Source organism: Pseudorca crassidens, chromosome 2, assembly GCF_039906515.1.
Source record: "Pseudorca crassidens isolate mPseCra1 chromosome 2, mPseCra1.hap1, whole genome shotgun sequence".
Lineage (NCBI taxonomy): Eukaryota > Metazoa > Chordata > Mammalia > Artiodactyla > Delphinidae > Pseudorca > Pseudorca crassidens.
The window spans coordinates 34,867,567-34,885,674 of NC_090297.1; the positions used below are offsets into that span (position 1 = coordinate 34,867,567).

At 50.1% G+C, this 18,108-nt stretch overlaps 1 long non-coding RNA gene across 1 annotated transcript; it reads right to left on the bottom strand.

The window, feature by feature from the left end:
* Nucleotides 1-2,129: 2,129 nt before the first annotated feature.
* On the bottom strand, nucleotides 2,130-8,277 carry LOC137210365 (uncharacterized). The gene is made up of 6 exons (XR_010936476.1): nucleotides 8,113-8,277; nucleotides 7,093-7,208; nucleotides 6,489-6,574; nucleotides 5,041-5,234; nucleotides 3,335-3,578; nucleotides 2,130-3,217 (listed from the first exon to the last, which is right to left on the bottom strand). It is a non-coding gene; the product is annotated as an uncharacterized lncRNA (long non-coding RNA).
* Between the last annotated feature and the right edge of the window lie 9,831 nt (nucleotides 8,278-18,108).

Below are 18,108 nucleotides of genomic sequence, written 5' to 3' on the forward strand. Positions count from 1 at the left end.
CCAATTGCTTATTGGCAGTAGATAGAAATATAACTGAATTTAGAATATTGACGTTATATCCTGTGACCTTGCTGAACTCAGTCCCAGTAGCTTAGAAGTCAGTAGATTTGATATGTTAAGAAACTAGCATGCTTGGGAATTCCCTGGTGGTCCAATGGTTAGAGCTCTGAGCTTTCGCCCGGTTCAATCCCTAGTCGTGGAACTAAGATCCCACAAAAGAAAAAAAGAAAAGAAAAGAAAAGAAACTAGCGTGGTAGTCCTCAATTCTGGTTGGTATTTCTTCCTTCTTCCCTGCAGCGCACTTTGAATAAATAGAGTTCTTACTAATTCTAAGTGTGAGGCCTTTCCCCTCCAGTGCTAGAACCCTTTAGGACAGCCAGCTGCAGGAGTGCATGGACTTTTACTTTCACAGCTCAACATTAACACATCGCAGTGTGTTAATGGGACTTAACATTAACTTGGCTTGACTACCATCCCAGTTTGCTTCACCTCATTCTGCTGGCTACTAACTCACTTCTTTTAATTTCTCTTTTCAGTCACTGGCTTGACCAGGCTCGGATCTCTGCACTTCTCTATAGTGTGACTTCTTTGTCTCCATTTTCCTATCACGTTTTCCCATGTTTCCCAGTTCAAGTTCCCAAGTACGACAATGTGGTGGCCCATCTCATCTTTTCCCTCCATGTCATTGGTTGCCGGGCAGCCCTCTCCTCAGGTCCCCCCTTCTTCCAGTTGGTTCTGTCCACAGGAGACAAAGTTCCATGGTCCGAATGTACCCACTTGGGCTGCGGGGGTTGGAGACCGAGCAACCTCCCTGGAAAGGGGTGTGACAGGGTGGGCCTTTGATGGACACCTCTCATGCAGACCTCTAACCCCAAGCGCTCCTTCCTTCCAGGCCTTGAATCCCTGTGTGACACCGCTTGTCATCCAATCCACGAGAAACCCAAACCCCACTTATAGAATTGAACACGTTTACGCTCGGCACTGATTACCTTCCTCCTCCCTCCCCAGCCCTCCCGCCCCTTTCTCTGCTTATTCACAGTCAGAACTGCACGTGCCCAGGAAAATCACGCACTTCAATCCAGGCCCCGGCAGATGAGAAAACTGTGGCCTGGAGAGCTCAAGTGACTTGCTCAAGTTCATAGAGAGGCAAAATTTAAATACGGACCCCCTGACTTTCCCAAGTTAGTGTTTTTTCCCCACTAACCCCTACTTGGCCCCGGGAGGCACACCACCTCCCAGTCCTACTGGGGTCTGATGGCGCAGAGAACTGGTGCCGAGTCCAGTGGATTCAGGTGGCAGCTGTGACTCAGCCTACGCTGTGGGTGGCAGGTGTCCCATCCCACTTAGGATTGGGCTTTAGGGCTTAGTGGGCGAGTGCCTGGGGGGTCCAGGTCCAGGTGTGGCTAGGAAATGAAAGGTACAGAGGCAGGGGGCTGGCTGAGTTGGAGGCAGGACCCATAACCCTATCTTAGTTACCTGTGGCTGCTGTACCATAAGCTGGTTAGCTTACAAAAATAGACATGTATTCTCACGGTTTTGGAGACCAGACGTCTGAAAGCAAGGTGTTCGCAGGGCCCCACTACCTCCCGAGACGCTGGGGAAGAATCTGCTTCTGGCCTCTTCCAGCCTCTGGTGGTTGCAGGCGTTCCTTGACTTGTGGCCACATGGCTCCAATCTCCCACTGTCCTAGTGCTTCCTTCTCTGTGTATGTATGTCTTCTCCTCTCTCCGGCCCTCTGCCTCTCCCTTATAAGAACAGTTGGGATGACACTGAGGACCCACCTGGACAATTCAGGATAAGCTCCTCTTCCCAAGATCCTTACCGTAATCACATCTTTTGCCCGATACACGAACACTCACAGGTTCCAGGGATTTGATTTGGATATCTTTGGGGTACCAATTTCACCCCCCGACACCACTACCTTCCTTCCAGTGGCCTCTGAACTGTGGGGGAAGGAGCAGCAGGCTCTTTCCTTATTCCATCCTGAGAGTAGAGGGGAAACTGGAGATGTCAAGAGGGAGAACAATTATGGCCTCCTACTTATTTAGTCATTGCATTGCATTGGGCGCCATAACAAAAGACTGCAGACTCTTGGGCTTAAACCACAGAAATTAATTTTCTCACTGTTCTGAAGGCTGCATCTCTGAGGTCAGCGTGCCAGTGTAGTTGGTTTCTGGTGAGAGCTCTCTGCCTGGGCTGTAGACAGCGGCCTTGTTGCCATGTCACCCGCCACATAGCCTTTCTTCTGTTTGCACTTGGGGCGGGGGGTGGAGGGGAGGCTCTCTAGTGTCTTTTCTTTTGGCCGCACGGGCACGGCTTGTGGGATCTTAGTTCCCTGACCAGGGATTGAACCCGGGCCCTCGGCAGTGAGAGCACGGAGTCCTAACCACAGTAAAAAGTGCCAGGGAATTCCCTAATGTCTTTTCTTTTAAGGACACTAATCCTTATCAGATCAGGGCCACCTTATGATCTCATTTAACCTTAATCATTATACTTCCTTAGAGTCCCATCACCAAATACAGCCCCACTAGGGGTTAGGGTTTCAACATAGGAATTTTAGGGAGACACATTCAGTCCATAACAGACACTTCTGCTTATGTTCTTATTGAATCATCTCAACTATATTGTCAGGTAGAGATTAGTATTCCTATATGACAGGTGAGGGGAACTGAGGCTTGTGGATGAAGTAACTTGCCAAGTGACCCCCCAGCTGAGCGTCAGAGTCAGGAGTCAAAACCAGGTTGGCCTGGCTCTGGAGTCCATGCTGATTCCACTGCCCCCGGCTCCACTGGGAGCTTCCGAGCTAAGCCTCCAGTTTTCCCCTCCACACGCTGCTGTCACTGCCGCTGCCTTCCACTGAAGTGCAAACTCAGACTTCACAGCTTCTTTACAGCAGCACCTCGTCATCTTCAGCCCTCAAGAACCCCAGATACACTCATGACTCTCGGGTGTCTGGAAGAAGGCAGTCACGGGAGGAAGGAAGACTGGGCCCTTCCTTCTGGGCTTCCCTGTGTCTGTGCCGGCTTGAGCCCGGCAGGGGAGGGGGCGTGGTCTGAGGAGAATGGCCTGGGGGAGGGGCCATGGAGGAATCCCTTCTCCCCTGGGAGTTAGGAGATTTTTAGTTGAGGTTCAAGCAGGACATCCTCCATGAGTGATCTCTGGCAGTCCTTTCTGGACCTCAGGTTCCTCATCCGTCTAACGAGAGGATTCAGTTAACCTGTAAGATATGTTCGTGTCCTGAACCTCTATGATTTAAATTACTGTCATAATGACCAAAGCCCTCATATTTGCACAGCCCTGCCTGGTTAACAAAATGCTTTCACTCATCACTTACCATTCAAGGACCCTTTTCTTCCATTCACTGTCACGTGCTTCACCATGTGTTGGGCATTGCTGGGCAATAGAGGGCCCAGAGAGACAGAGGGAGCCCCAATTCCTGTCCTTGGGGAACTGCTAAGTGCAGGTACAAAGGCAGATATAAAGGGAGTGGTGGCTAAGAGGTGTGTAGGTGAACAAAGAACGCTGGGTGCTGAGTGACGGTGCTCAGAGAGGGGTGGTGCTGCAGGTGACCCCACATCCTGTAAAGCAAAGCAAAGAAGGCCTTTTTTATTTTCCAAAGAAGGCATCTTGTCTCCATTCTTCAGACAGGGAAATTAAGGCTCGCAGAGAGAAATGACTACCTAAGGCCACCCAGCCAGGAAGTGGCCAGGCCCGCCTTCATTCCAGGTCCTTCTCCTTTGGCACAGTTGGCCTTTCACTGGAGGGGACACTGGGGTGGAGGATGGGAAGGAATTTGAGCCGGATACTGAAGACTCCTGTGAAGAGTTCTCAGTCTGGTGGGGAGGTGGACACATCAACACCCATTCTTGATTGGCGGCGAGCACCGCTTGGCCACCTTGTGAATGTCCGGCCTTAGGCTGGGGCTCAAGCAAAGGGTTTTCTGGCCCCTGGGGGAGCTGTAGCCTGCTGGCGTGATGACACATACTAGGGCAAGACCAGTGACGATCCACAAAAAGTCCCAGCCTGGGCATGCCAAGGTTTTTCCACCCAAATAAATTAATGGCCTCGGACATTCATTCATTTATCCACTGAATTCACCCACTCATTTGTTCTTTCATTCAGTCACCAGATAGTATTGAGGGTACCTGTGTACTCAGCCCTGTGCCTGTTTGGATGGAGGGGCGGTCTTCCCTCCCTCTCTGAACACTGGTCCTGAGTCCTCAGCACCTGGGCTGCAGCCCGGCGCCTGCATGTGTGTACGTGCCTATTACTCATGGTCTAGACACCCGCAGGGCAGGGGCCTGGTCTCACTCCTCTCTAGCTGACAAAGGGGAGACTATACCAGGCTATGTGGCGCCTTGCCTCAGAGCTTCTGTCTGCTGCTCCCAGGGTTCCTCCTCCAGGAATGGGGGCTCTAGGCCAGGTTGCAAGGGTGGGGGGAGTGTGTGTGTGTGTGTATGTGAGCACAAGGGCCCCACTCCCTCGGTCTGCTGATCAGCTCCAAAGCAGAAGGGCAGAACTGGAGGGGCCCCAATCACAGGGAACAGCCCTCTTCCCCACTGTAATGATTAGAGACGTGAGGCAGCCACTCCCTCCCCTCCCCTACAACTGCAAGGGGGCCTAGTCTCTTAGCTTCCTGTTCTTTTGTGGCTTTCACACCTATCCTGGGTGGTCCTCTGGCCTGCTTTGATGGGGGATGGGAGGTCCCTCTGCACTGGGCTGGTGTGGTGGAAGAGGGCAGCCGCTCCCATCCAGAGGACATTCCCTCCCAAAGTGCTTTTGATCTCCAACTAGCCTGGCCCAATTCTCCTCTCCCACCTGCCCCAGGATTGCCTTGCATGGAGGACAAAGTGAGGGTCTGGGGAGTGAACAGGAGCGATAATCCCAAAGGATCATTCTAGGGTTCATTCTGTAGCCCTCCTTGACTTTCAGAATCTGGGTGGCTCCTGGGGAGCCCGAACGTACACGTGCATGTGTGAAATCAGATGGGAACATGGGTCTGTGGGGACAACACCCAGGCGCATGCGCGGGCGGGGCTACCTGTGTGTTTGCGGGACTGTGAGCGCCCACGAGGGCATCCTCTGGGCATGGTACGTGCAGAGGTGGAGCCACGGATGGCTTGAGAAGGCTTTGGTCTCCCTCTAACCTCTATCGGCGCCTCTCCCTTCCTTTGATGTGGACTGGACGATCTTGCGTAAAGAGCTGCTTGGAGACAGTTCCATCTGGGTTGACTCCTAGATAAGACATTCCGGAGCGCAGACTTGTGTACTTGAGTGCTCTTGTACATCAAATTCCGCTTAGAGGGCCTGGGGCACAGTCCCCATCCTCACACTGGGGGTGGGGGTGAGGTCGGGGCAAGTACAAAGGGGGCCCTGGCCTCGCTTCTCTCCTGCAAAAGACAGGATCGTGCCTTTCACTAGTCGCCTCGCCCCCACCCCTGTGGGACCGGGGCGGTCCCTTTGTCTGGGCCTCAGACATCCAGTCGGCCACACAAGGACCCCGCCTCCTTCCCGGGCCGTAGGGGCCCTGGGGAGGCCGCGGGAGGGAAAGCTGCGGGTGGAGGAGACCAACCTGGCCCGGACGGTGTGCTCTTGGGCTCCTGCCCACCCCGCCCCCCGCTTCGTTCCGTGGGGCACCCCCCAACCCTGGCGGGGCTGGTGGGGGGGGGGCAGCGCGGCAGGTAGCGGGCAGGCCCCGCTCCGCCGCAACTCCTCCTTTGTACCTGCCGGGACACTCAGCAGACCAGCGACGAGAGCTACGTGCTGCAGCCCTCGGGGGCGGGGCGGGAGACGTCGGCCTCCCTCCATCTCCCCTCCCCCCATCTCCCTTCCCCTGCTGCTCCCTCCACCCCGCCGGCCCGGGGCCTCCCGGGCGTCTCTGGGCACCTGCTGCATCCCGCCCCTCCCCCGCGCACCACCCTCGTGGTGCTCGCAGACTATCCCCGGAGCCAGGCTTGGCCGGCCAGTCGGGGTCCAGGCGACCCTTATGCACGCAGTGCCCGCTTTGCCTCGCCCTCCCAGCGCCTGACCAACTCGCACCCCCAGACCTGGCTCAAAGGCTGCTTCTGGGAAGCTCTCTCAGTTTTAGCCACTCTCCTCGGGGTGCCCCCCGGGCACTGATCACTCCGGTCGAGGCTCGTCTGCCCTCAAGATCCAGGGTGGGGCCCGACCGCCGTACATACAAGTGTCTTCCCGGGGGGAGTGAAGGAGTGAAGTTGGAGACGGGTGGGAAGGAAAACCGAGATTTCCCGAGCCAGGCGTGGCCCTCTCCACGGCCCGAGCTGAGGTCCGAGCTTCCCTGTCAGCCCCGACTACTGACCCTGGGGCCTCCTCCGTGCCCTGAGACCCTCCATTTACATGACCTACTCAGCCCCACCTCTGGCCTCCCAGCCTTTGTTCAGGCTGTGCCTTCTGCCTGATACGCTCCCTCTCCAGCCGCAAGTGCAAACTGGACCCTTCCGAGGCCCGTCTCTCCCGGAGAAGCAGTACCTGATCCTTGGGGTTTGTCATCAGCGCAACCGGCTTTTGTGCCTGGTGCCGTACACATCACGTTGCATTTTCCCCTCGTTGTGACCCTGCAAGATAGTGAGTTGACAGACTTCCAGTGGCTGACCTGGGGTTTGAGCTCTGGGCTACAAAGACATCGAACACCAAAAGACATCCAGAGCATGCTTTCTCCCACCTCACACTGTTGCCTTGCTCTCCCAGGCCTTCCCCTGGGGACAACTGTTCCTCTGAACTGCTCACCATCTCCTTGTGTTCAGGCCAGAGGAGAGCAGGGCTGGGATGCTTGCTCTAGGGCTCAGTCTGGGTCCCCTGTGGTTTTGGGCCTCCTTGGGGAATTTCAGGGGTGAACGTGCTGGGCTGTGGGACGTGGGGGTGGGGGAAGGCAGCAAAAGGTGGTAGAGATGCTTTCCCAGGGAAAGCAAGGGCTAGTTTGAATGACAGAGGTTCCCTGGGGAGCAGAGGAAAGCTCTGAGGATGGGAATGTGGGAAGAGGAGGGTGAGAAGGGCGGGGAGGAAGCTGCTCGGGGCCCCATCTGCAGCAGCCCTTTCAAGTCCTGCTAAACCCGTAACAATGAAAGGAACTGACCTGGGACACCACAAGCAAAGGATGATTAACGTAATTCACCGAGGAAATACAAAAACCTCATGAAAATGTTAGAAATCCCGAAGTACAAATGAAAAGGAGATTCCGGCTTTTCTTACCTATAGAATTGGTCAAGAGAAAAAAATAATGAAAACACCAGATGTTGGTAAAGCGTGGGGAAGTCAGTGCCCTTTTCTCTGCTGAGGAGATAAATTATACAGCGTTTCTGCGGGAATTTTTGCACATTATTTTATATACAAAAGCTTTTTAAAAGAGTTATGCTTTGATTTAGCAATTCTACTTCCAGGATGTACCCTAAAATCAAAGATTTTTTTCATCCCAGTCTTATTTATAACTGGGGAAAATTGGAAATTCCTGAAATGTTCAACGAGAGGGAATTGGGTAAATAGATGATGCCACATTCACAGGTGGGAGGCTGTGCAGAAATTAAATATCATGCTCTTGAAGGATATTAAAGAGATGAGGAAACACTCAAGATGTGCTGGTAAGTGAAAAGGGGAAGTTATAAAGCAGCATGAATCCAATGTCTATATAAATATGCACTCTATGTACCGTAGATAGTGCTGGACTGGGCGCTCTACCCTGTGCTAAGAACTTCACCCAGGCTCTCAGTCAAGCATCACAGCAGCCTTGCAAGGGAGATTCTAGTAACTGCAAGGGGGGAAAAAGAGACTAAAAGGAAATTCACTAAAATGTAAACAGTAAAATAAGAGGGCATGTGTGTACCCACCCCCTCCAAGAATTCACTTCCAAAGAGGGCATGTGGTTTTAATTTTCTTATTTATACTGTCTGATCCTTTCTAAATTTTCTTCAGTAGAAATATAGAATAATAATAAAAACATTAGCAATTTAAAAATCACAACAATCATGTGTTCAAAAATATCTTCAGGATCTCTTCTTTTCGGGGTGGGTAGCAGTTTTTTCTTAGTGTTCATTTCCTGGGGCTGCTGTAACGAAGTACCACAAACAGTGGCTTAAAAAAACAAACAAGCAAAACAAACCCCAAATCTGTTGTTTCACAGTCTGGAAGTTAGAAGTTTGAAATCAAGGTGTTGGCAGGGTTGACTCCTTCTCAGGGTTGTGAGAGCAGGATCTGTTCCAGGCCTGTCTCTTAGCTGCTGGTAGCCTCTGGTGTTCCTTGTCTAGTTTCTCCTTGTGTGACTTCACCTTCTCTCTTGGAATATCTGTCTCTGTGTCCAAGTTTCTCCTTTTTATAAGGACACCAGTCATATTGGATTAGGACCCACCCTAATGACCTCATTAAAGTTGATTACCTCTTTAAAGAACCTACCTCCAAATAAGGTCACATTCTAAGGGACGAGGGGTTAGGACTTGAACATATGAATTTGGTGGGAACACAATTCAACCTATCACACTGTTCAGCTGGTGTCGCTCCCTCTGAGATGAGTGTGGTAGGGAAGTGGGGGTGGGGAGCCCTCCCTAGGAGGGAGAGTCTATGTTCCTGGACATTCTGGGTCCCACTGGACTTGCCCCACTGTGTGACCTTGGAAAGGTCGTTGTTGGGTTTCAGTTTCCTCTTTTGTAGATTCTGCCTGGTATTTCTTACCTTGCAGGGCTGTTGTGAATGGAGTGATAGGTGAGAAGTGGCTTCCATGGGGCCTGGCACATAGTCTTTCCAGGAAGTGTCCTCCTTCTCCCTTCTCAGTGAAGGTAGCTGGGTGAGCATGGGCCCAGGGACAATCATATAGGGCTTGGTTCAAATTCTAGTCCCATCCCTCACTAGCTGCATGGTCTCTGTGAACCTGTTTCCTCATTTGTGAGATGGGAAAAATATCTATTCCCATTGAGCTGTTGTACTTTGCTATCTCTGGACATGGGAGCCTCATGGCAGGAGATGAATGAAGACTGGTGGAGAAAAGATTGGGAAAGCCAAAGCAGGTCAGGATGTTGTGGAAGGCAAGGTGAGAGGAAACGTCAACTGGTTGGGTCCAAGTTGGGTGTCATCTCCTTTAGAAAGTTTTCTTTGAACCTCACCACCTGGATTAGACCTCACCTCCACTCCATCTAGGCTCCCACAGTCTCCTTGGCTGCCTTCTGTCATGGCATTATAGCTGCCTCTCTAGGACTAGAGAAGGCTCCTTGAAGGAAGAGACCATCACCAATCATACCTGTTAAAGTAGTAAATATGAATGAAAATAGTAAAACCCAGTGCTGACAGTGTTGCAGGGATCCATGCACACACTTAGTAGTGATATGTATCAACACAATCTTTCTAGAGAACTATCTGGCAATGCCTATTAAAAGCCACACACTTAAGTATAACCTTTGGCCAAGTAAAAGCAGTTTGGGGAATACATTCCAAGTAAATAATGGAAAGGAGAAAAACCCGTATTTGTCTAAGGATGTTTTGAGCTGACTATGCGTTGTGGGGAAAAGTGGCAATAACAGAGCAATGTGTAAGTAAATGGCAAAGTATGGTAGATTGGTATACACTGTGACAATCAACACAGTCCAGCCAATAGTAACTGAGCACAAGCATGCTTCAGGTCCTGAACTCTCCCCTGGCCACCTGGGAATCTCTGTCACATCTGATGGGTAGACAGGCAGGGAAACAATCACTGTAGAGTGTGAGAGTGTGACAAGAGGAGTGGGGAAAAGTGCACATTGAGGGCTTAACCCCATGGGATGGAGGGTCAGGAGGGCTTCTTACGGGAGTAGATACCTGAGCTGGTTTAAGGCAGATGGTGGTGGGAAGGAGGATCTTCCAGGCAGTAGAAATAACCTTAGACAACGGTGCGGAACATTTGAAAAATGGCAAGTTGTAGGTGTGGCTGGAGGGTGGGATGTGTTCAGGGTTGTTGAGGCTGGAGAATCTGGCAGGGGCCAGATCATAAAGGGCTTTGAATGCTAGTTTGTGCTCTACCCAACAGAGGTAGGAAGCCAGCCATCTTTAAATGCCTGAGCAAGGACATCATCATTGTGATTTAGGAGACTCAGGCTGTAGCAGTCTGGAGGGTGGACTGGGGAGGCCAACAGTCAGGGCTCAGGCAAGACAGGGCGGCAAGGCCTGGGGATGGAGAGAGCGGGCAGGCTCACAAGGTACTTAGGACGCAGAAGACACAGCGATTGGTGATTGGCAGGATGTCGGGGAGAGGCAGAGGCAGATTTGTGGGTGTTGCCAATCACCAAGTAGGGAACACGGAAGGAGGAGTCTGGGGCGGAGTAAGGTGAATCCAGTTTTGGCTCTGTAAGTGGTTGGAGGGAGAAGCAGTACTCTGGAAAGTCTCTTGAGAAAGATCCAAGAGGTAGAAAACCAGGAAGACTATCTCAGAAGCCCAGGGAGGAGAGTGGAAAAAGGGCGACTGTATAAAAGAGTGCCCACTTCTGGGCGGGGCCTCAAGGGTGTCTCTTCATGTGTCCAGATAGAGGATGCCCCAGGCCCTCCCTGGGCTCCCGGCCTCCTCACCGGGGGGCTCTGTGTGTCCTTTGGTAACCTCAGTCACCTGTGTGTCATTCAGTAACCCTAAGGTCTTTCTGGGTCTCAGTTTCTTCTTCCACGCAAGGGGCATCATAATTCTGCCTGCCCCCGCAGCAGTAGTCAGAGCTTCAGATGAGAAGCTGCAGAAAGTGCCCCATCAACTGCCCAGCGGATGATCTCTGACTCAGCCCTTTTAAGTCTCAGCCTCTTCCAGAGGCTTGTTGGTTATGTTTTCTCTTGTCTTTGGTGGTTCCTTGGCTCAGCCTTTTCTCCTCCAACGATGTGTCTGTTCTGACTTGTTCTGTGGCTGCCGTCAGTCTGTGGCTGACCCATCCCTGGATTTACTGAGTCATCCGTTTAGACTTGATGTGTTGAAGGTGACCCTGTTCTGGGGCCTGCTCCTTGCTCCACTGTCCCTCCCGTCTCTTCCCTGCGTCTTCAAGGTCTTCCCCTTTCTCTGTTATCCTTCCCCCTCCCCCCACCTCGACTCAAGTTTCTACCATATTTTAAAAGAGGAACAAAAATTCCTCTTCTACTTAGCCCCCCTCCAGCTCCCTCTCTATTTGTATTTTTTCTTCACCAAATCTCTGTCAATAATTATCTACATTTCTTTACCCCCCCCGTCTTTTTATTTTTTAACTTTTTATTTTATATTGGAGAACAGTTGATTAACCACGTTGTGTTAGTTTCAGGTGTACAGCAAAGTGATTCAGTTTTATATATGTATACATGTATCTCTTCTTTCTCAAATTCTTCTCCCATTTAGGTTGTTATGTAATATTGAACAGAGTTCCCTGTGCTGTACAGTAGGTCCTTGTTGGTTACCCATTTTATTTATTTATTTTTAACATCTTTATTGGAGTATAATTGCTTTACAATGGCGTGTTAGTTTCTGCTGTATAACAAAGTGTAACAGCTATACATATACATGCATCCCCATATCTTCTCCCTCTTGCATCTCCCTCCCACTTTCCCTGTCCCACCCCTCTAGGTGGACACAAAGCACCAACCTGATCTCCCTGTGCCATGCAGCTGCTTCCCACTAGCTATCTATTTTACATTTGGTAGTGTATATATGTCCAGGCCACTCTCCAACTTTGTCCCAGCTTACCTTTCCCCCTCCCTGTGTCCTCCAGTCCATTCTCTACGCCTGTGTCTTTATTTCTGTCCTGCCCCTAGGTTCTTCAGAATTGTTTTTTTTTTTTTTTTTAGATTCCATATATATGTGTTAGCATACGGTGTTTGTTTTTCTCTTTCTGACTTACTTCACTCTGTATGACCGTCGCTAGGTCCATCCACCTCACCACAAATAACTATTCGTTTCTTTTTATGGCTGAGTAATATTCCATTGGATATATGTGCCACATCTTCTTTATCCATTCATCTGTTGATGGACACTTAGGTTGCTTCCATGTCCTGGCTATTGTAAATAGAGCTGCAATGAACATTGTGGTACATGACTCTTTTTGAATTATGGTTTTCTCAGGGTATATGCCCAGTAGTGGGATTGCTGGGTCATATGGTAGTTATATTTTTTAGTTTTTTGAGGAACCTCCATACTGTTCTCCATAGTGGCTGTATCAATTTACATTCCCACCAACTGTGTAAGAGGGTTCCCTTTTCTCCACACCCTCTCCAGCATTCATTGTTTGTAGATTTTTTGATGATGGCCATTCTGACCGGTGTGAGGTGTTACCACATTGTAGTTTTGATTTGCATTTCTCTAATGATTTGTGATGTTGAACATCCTTTCATGTGTTTGTTGGCAGCCTGTATATCTTCTTTGGAGAAATGTCTGCTTAGGTCTTCTGCCCATTTTTGGATTGGGTTGTTTGTTTTTTTGATATTGAGCTGTATGAACTGTATATTTTGGAGATTAATCCTTTGTCAGTTGCTTCATTTCCAAATATTTTCTCCCATTCTGAGGGTTGTCTTTTCATCTTGTTTATGGTTTCCTTTGCTGTGCAAAAGCTTTTAAGTTTAATTAGGTCCCATTTGTTTATTTTTGGTTTTATTTCCCTTTCTCTAGGAGGTGGGTCAGAAAGGATCTTGCTGTGATTTATGTCAGAGAGTGTTCTGCCTGTGTTTTCCTCTAAGAATTTTATAGTGTCTGGCCTTACATTTAGGTCTTTAAGCCATGTTGAGTTTATTTTTGCATATGGTGTTTAGGGAGTGATCTAATTTCATTCTTTTACATGTAGCTGTCCAGTTTTCACAGCACCACTTATTGAAGAGGCTGTCTTTTCTCCGTTGTATATTCTTGCCTCCTTTATCAAAGATAAGGTGACCATATGTGCCTGGGTTTATCTCTGGGCATTCTATCCTGTTCCATTGATCTATATTTCTGTTTTTGTGCCAGTACCATACTGTCTTGATTACTGTAGCTTTGTAGTAGAGTCTTAAGTCAGGGAGCCTGATTCCTCCAGCTCCATTTTTCTTTCTCAAGATTGCTTTGGCTATTCGAGGTCTTTTGTGTTTCCATACAAATTGTGAAATTTTTTGTTCTAGTTCTGTGAAAAATGTCATTGAGGGCTTCCCTGGTGGCGCAGTGGTTGGGAGTCCACCTGCCAATGCAGGGGACACAGGTTCGTGTCCCGGTCCGGGAAGATCCCACATGCTGCGGAGCGGCTGGGCCCGTGAGCCATGGCTGCTGAGCCTGCGCATCCGGAGCCTGTGCTCTGCAACGGGAGATGCCACGACAGTGAGAGGCCCGTGTACCGCAAAAAAGAAAAAAAAAAGTCATTGGTAGTTGGATAGGGATTGCATTGAATCTGTAGATTGCTTTGGGTAGTGTAGTCCCTTTGTCTTTAAAAAAAAAAATCTGTTTTCCCTTCTCTCCCTTTGCCCTTTGTCTCATTTCTTGCAATCTGGCTTCCACTCCCACCTCTCCCATGAAACTCTTTTTTTTTCTTTTTTTTTTGCGGTACGCGGGCCTCTCACTGTTGTGGCGTCTCCCGTTGTGGAGCACAGGCTCCGGACACGCAGGCTCAGCGGCCATGGCTCACGGGCCCAGTCGCTCCATGGCATGTGGGATCTTCCCGGACCGGGGCACGAACCCATGACCCCTGCATCGGCAGGCGAACTCTCAACCGCTGCGCCACCAGGGAAGCCCCCGTGAAACTATTTTTAATGATCATTGTGGAAGTTTGAATGCTGGCCCCTGAAACGATATGTCCAAGTCCTAAACTGTGGAGCCTATGAAAGTGAACATATTTGGAAAAAAGGGTCTTTGCAGATGTAATTAAGTTAAGGCCCTCAAGATGAGATCAGCCTGGATTTAGGGTGGGCCTTACATATGATGACAGGTATCTTTACAAGAGGAAGGCAGAGGGAGATATGATGCTGGGGTACAGAAAGGAAGGCCATGAGATTGCAGAGGCAGAGAATGGACTTATACACCCATAAACCAAGAAACTTCAAGGATTGCTGGCAGCCATAAGAAGCAAGGGGGTTCTTGGGCAGAAGCTCAGAAGGAGTCAACCCTGAAGACACCTTAATGTCAGACTTCTGGCCTCTAGAGCTGTGAGACAATACACTGCTGTGGTTATAAACCCCTCAGCTGTGGTGACTTATAGGCAGTCCAAGAAGCTAATTCAGTAATGATAAGAGCCCCCAACCTTATGGAGTACCTACCCTGTGCCGGGCACAGGTTTAAGTGCCTTACATGTATTACTTCACTGAATTCCCCAACCCAATGAAGTAGATGTGCAGTAATAAAAGCAATGTCAACATGTAACCAGATACTGAGGGTTTGCCATGTCTCTGGCATTTAAAACTTGAACCCTCGGGGCTTCCCTGGTGGCACACTGGTTGAGAATCTGCCTGCCAATGCAGGGGACATGGGTTCGAGCCCTGGTCTGGGAAGATCCCACATGCTGCGGAGCAACTAGACCCGTGAGCTGCAACTACTGAGCCTGCGCGTCTGGAGCCTGTGCTCCGCAACAAGAGAAGCCGTGATAGTGAGAGGCCCACGCACTGCGATGAAGAGTGGCCCCTGCTAGCCGCAACTGGAGAAAGCCCTCGCACAGAAACGAAGACCCAACACAGCCAAAAATAAATAAATAAATAAATAAATTAAAAAATTGAACCCTCCACCTGAGCAGTATGTTTTATTATTTTTCTCTTTTACAGATGAGGAGCCTGCAGACCAAAAACTTATGTAATTTGATCAAGCTTACACAACGAGCATGTAGTAGAGCCAAGATTCCAACCCTGATAATTCCTGTGGGTGCCCTTAACGACTTTGCCCTTCTTCTCAGGCCACTGGTGGAGAGGGAGCCAAAAAGGCTGAGGGGTGAACTGACCCAGAGCTGTGTTTTGTACAATTGGAGGGGTGGAAGGGGCCAAGGGACTGGTGAGTTTGGGGAAAGCCTTGTGGGGTTGGTAGGGTAGGTGTGGCTTGGAGGAGCCAAGAGACAGGGAAAAGGAGATTGGAGAGCTTGATAACCTCCTAGAGCAGATGCCTCTGAAGCAAGAGGGTGAGAAGTGTCTGTGGTCACCCTGGGGACCTGGAGTTGAAGATCCCAGAGACTGAGCCATTCTGGGTGATGATAAGGTCTAGTTGTGGCCATGGAGTAAGCCACTGAACGAAAGTGGGGCAGTGGGGGTAGGGGGTGGGGGGGTGGCGGGAAAATGGTCCCTAGACGCCACATGGTCAAGAGACCTGGAGGGCAAATTGCATCCCGAGGGACCTGAGAGACTGCTCCTGAGTTCAAAGGGTTAAGCAATCACTCTTTGTGCTTATCATAGAATCAATGAAACCCGAGCTGGTTCTTGAAAAATAGATAGGGGATGACAGCCATGGAAAGCAAGAAGCGCTTCTAGGTAACAGGCCCAGAAAGAAGAAACACATGGAAGGGTGAATGTATCTAGTTTATAGTTTAAGTTGGCTAGAGTTTAGGGTGCATGAAATGGTGTGATGGGACTTGAGCTTTGAAAGTGTCCTAACTTGGGTACCCTCCAGAGCTGTTGCTGGATCAAGGATTTAGGTGTCAGTACTGTATTTGAGAGGATGTTCCCAGGAATTCCCTGGCAGTCCAGTCATTAGGACTCAGCGCTTCCACTGCTGAGGGCCCAGGTTCAATCCCTGGTTGGGGAACTAAGATCCTGCAAGCCGCAAAGTGTGGCCACAGGAAAAAAACAAACAAAAAAAGAAGTGTCCTACGGAGGCATGAGGAAGCTGGAGTATCTGTCTATCAAATCTGATCAGTCCCGTGATCCTGCTCAGACGGCTGAGACTGTTCCTGCTGCCAAAAGAAAGCTTTTGGGCAAAGAGGTGTGGGTGCTTGACGTAGGACACTACCAGTGTGTACAGGAGCTCCTCGCCAAATCTGCAGGCGATGTTCAAGATGCACTGAGGGGATACAGGTGGGGTACCAGTAGCACCTGCTGTAGAAAGAAAAGCTGAAGAGAGTTCGTGGGACCCCTGCAGTCCCTGCTAGAGATTTGCTGTTTACTTGTTAGGAAATGGCGAGCCATGGGAATTTTCTGAACTTCAGGGGCTGCTCCTCAAAGCTGCTGCCAGCCCCACAATGTGCTGCAAGGGAGAGGGAAGAGGAAGATGGACGGGAGGAGCTGGCCTGGTGAAAGGGTGTTGCAGAGGCTAAATGGACAGAATTGGGCTACTGATTGGGTTGGAGTGGAGCAGGGGAAAGAGAGGAGGTTATCAAGACGATGCTCTGTCTCATAGGAATAGTAACACCTTCAGGACATGTCTTGTTCAGGAAGCATCAAAAGAGGAACATGGTACTGAACACACCAGAAATCTTTCCCGAGTTAGTTAGCTGAGTTTCACCTACATTTGGTGTCCTTAAAAAATTATAAAGTCCATTTTAAAGCACCTACTATGTGCCGTGTGCTTTGTCTACATTATCACTTGTCTCTCACAGACGTACTGGCAGGTAGGTACTATTATCGCTCCATTTTATACGTGGGGAAACAAAGACTTAGGGAGGCTGAATCATGGGCACACACGGCGTCGCACACAATAAGTGGAGATCAGATCTTTTTGACAAAGCTCTTTCTCTACACTCTGTCTACCTGCACATGTCGTAACGGCCTCAGGGAAATAAGTAAAATGCCAGCAACAGTCCTGGGTCAAGGCTCAGCCTTTTAGCTTCTAAAGGATGTTTGCTCATGAGTGTGCCAAGTTCTGGAGAGAACTTCGAGAGTCTGAGACAGACAGCATCGCCACTGGACAGATGAGAAGGCCAAGGTCCAGAGACATGACACAAAGCTTGTCCCTACCACTTGACCCAAATTGCATTCTCGGACCTTTCCCATCCTGGACGCACATGTCAGCAGGGAGGTCAGAGAGGAGGAGAGCCAGTGGAGTCTGACCAAAGACCATAACTGGGAGAAGGAGAGGAGGGGGTGTTGGAAGCTCATCTGGGTCCAGGCATTCAAACACTATTATCAGGAGCCTTTCTCTCCAACTTTAGGCTCAGCTTTCTTCTGTATTGGCTTCATTTTTAGAAGGGCTCTCTTTGCGCTTAGCAGCCCACACAAAAAGAGCATTTCTCGGGCTTCCCTGGTGGCGCAGAGGTTGAGAGTCCGCCTGCCGATGCAGAGTACTGGGGTTCGTGCCCCGGTCCGGGAAGATCCCACATGCCGCGGAGTGGCTAGGCCTGTAAGCCGTGGCCGCTGAGCCTGCGCGTCTGGAGCCTGTGCTCCACAACAGGAGAGGCCACAACAGTGAGAGGCCCGCGTACACCCCCACCAAAAAAAAAAAAAAAAAAGAGCATTTCTCCCTTAACACATCCAGCAAGATAGACTTTCAGTGGCTCGGTTGGGGTATGTGCCCATCTCCGGACCAAGCATATTGTACGTAGGGTGATTGAACGTGCTAACTGGTCACACAGGTTATGTACCCAGCTCCGAAACCAAGAGAAAAGGTAAGCCCACCCAAACCCAAAGGGAAGTCAGATGTTATCTTTGTCCAGACACTGAACAGAAAGAGGCAACAGATATCTTCTATACTATGACCCCCACCCCCATTCTCCAGGTAAAGAAACTGAGGCTCAGCAAAACAGAAGTGCCTTGCCAAAGGTTATACTAGTATCTAGTATGGCAGAATATTTTTTTTTAAATAAATTTATTTATTTTTGGCTGTGTTGGGTCTTTGTGGCTGCGCGCGGGCTTTCTCTAGCTGCGGCGAGCGGGGGCTACTCTTCGTTGTGGTGCGCGGGCTTCTCACTGCGGTCGCTTCTCTTGTGGAGCACGGGCTCTAGGGCGCACAGGCTTCAGTAGTTGTGGCACGCAGGCTCAGTAGTTGTGGCTTGCGGGCTTAGTTGCTCCACGGCATGTGGGATCTTCCCAGACCAGGGCTCGAACCCATGTCCCCTGCACTGGCAGGCGGATTCTTAACCACTGCGCCATCAGGGAAGTCCCTGGTATGGCAGAATTTGAACCCAGGTGTCTCTCTCTGTAACCTGTGCTCCTCTAGGGCAGCGAACACGGTCTTTCTCCTTCCTGGGTCTCCCCCTGCACTTCCCCTCCAGATCTTAGCCCATAGTGGGTCCTCTATCCCAGTGCTACTCAAAATGTGGTCCACAGACTA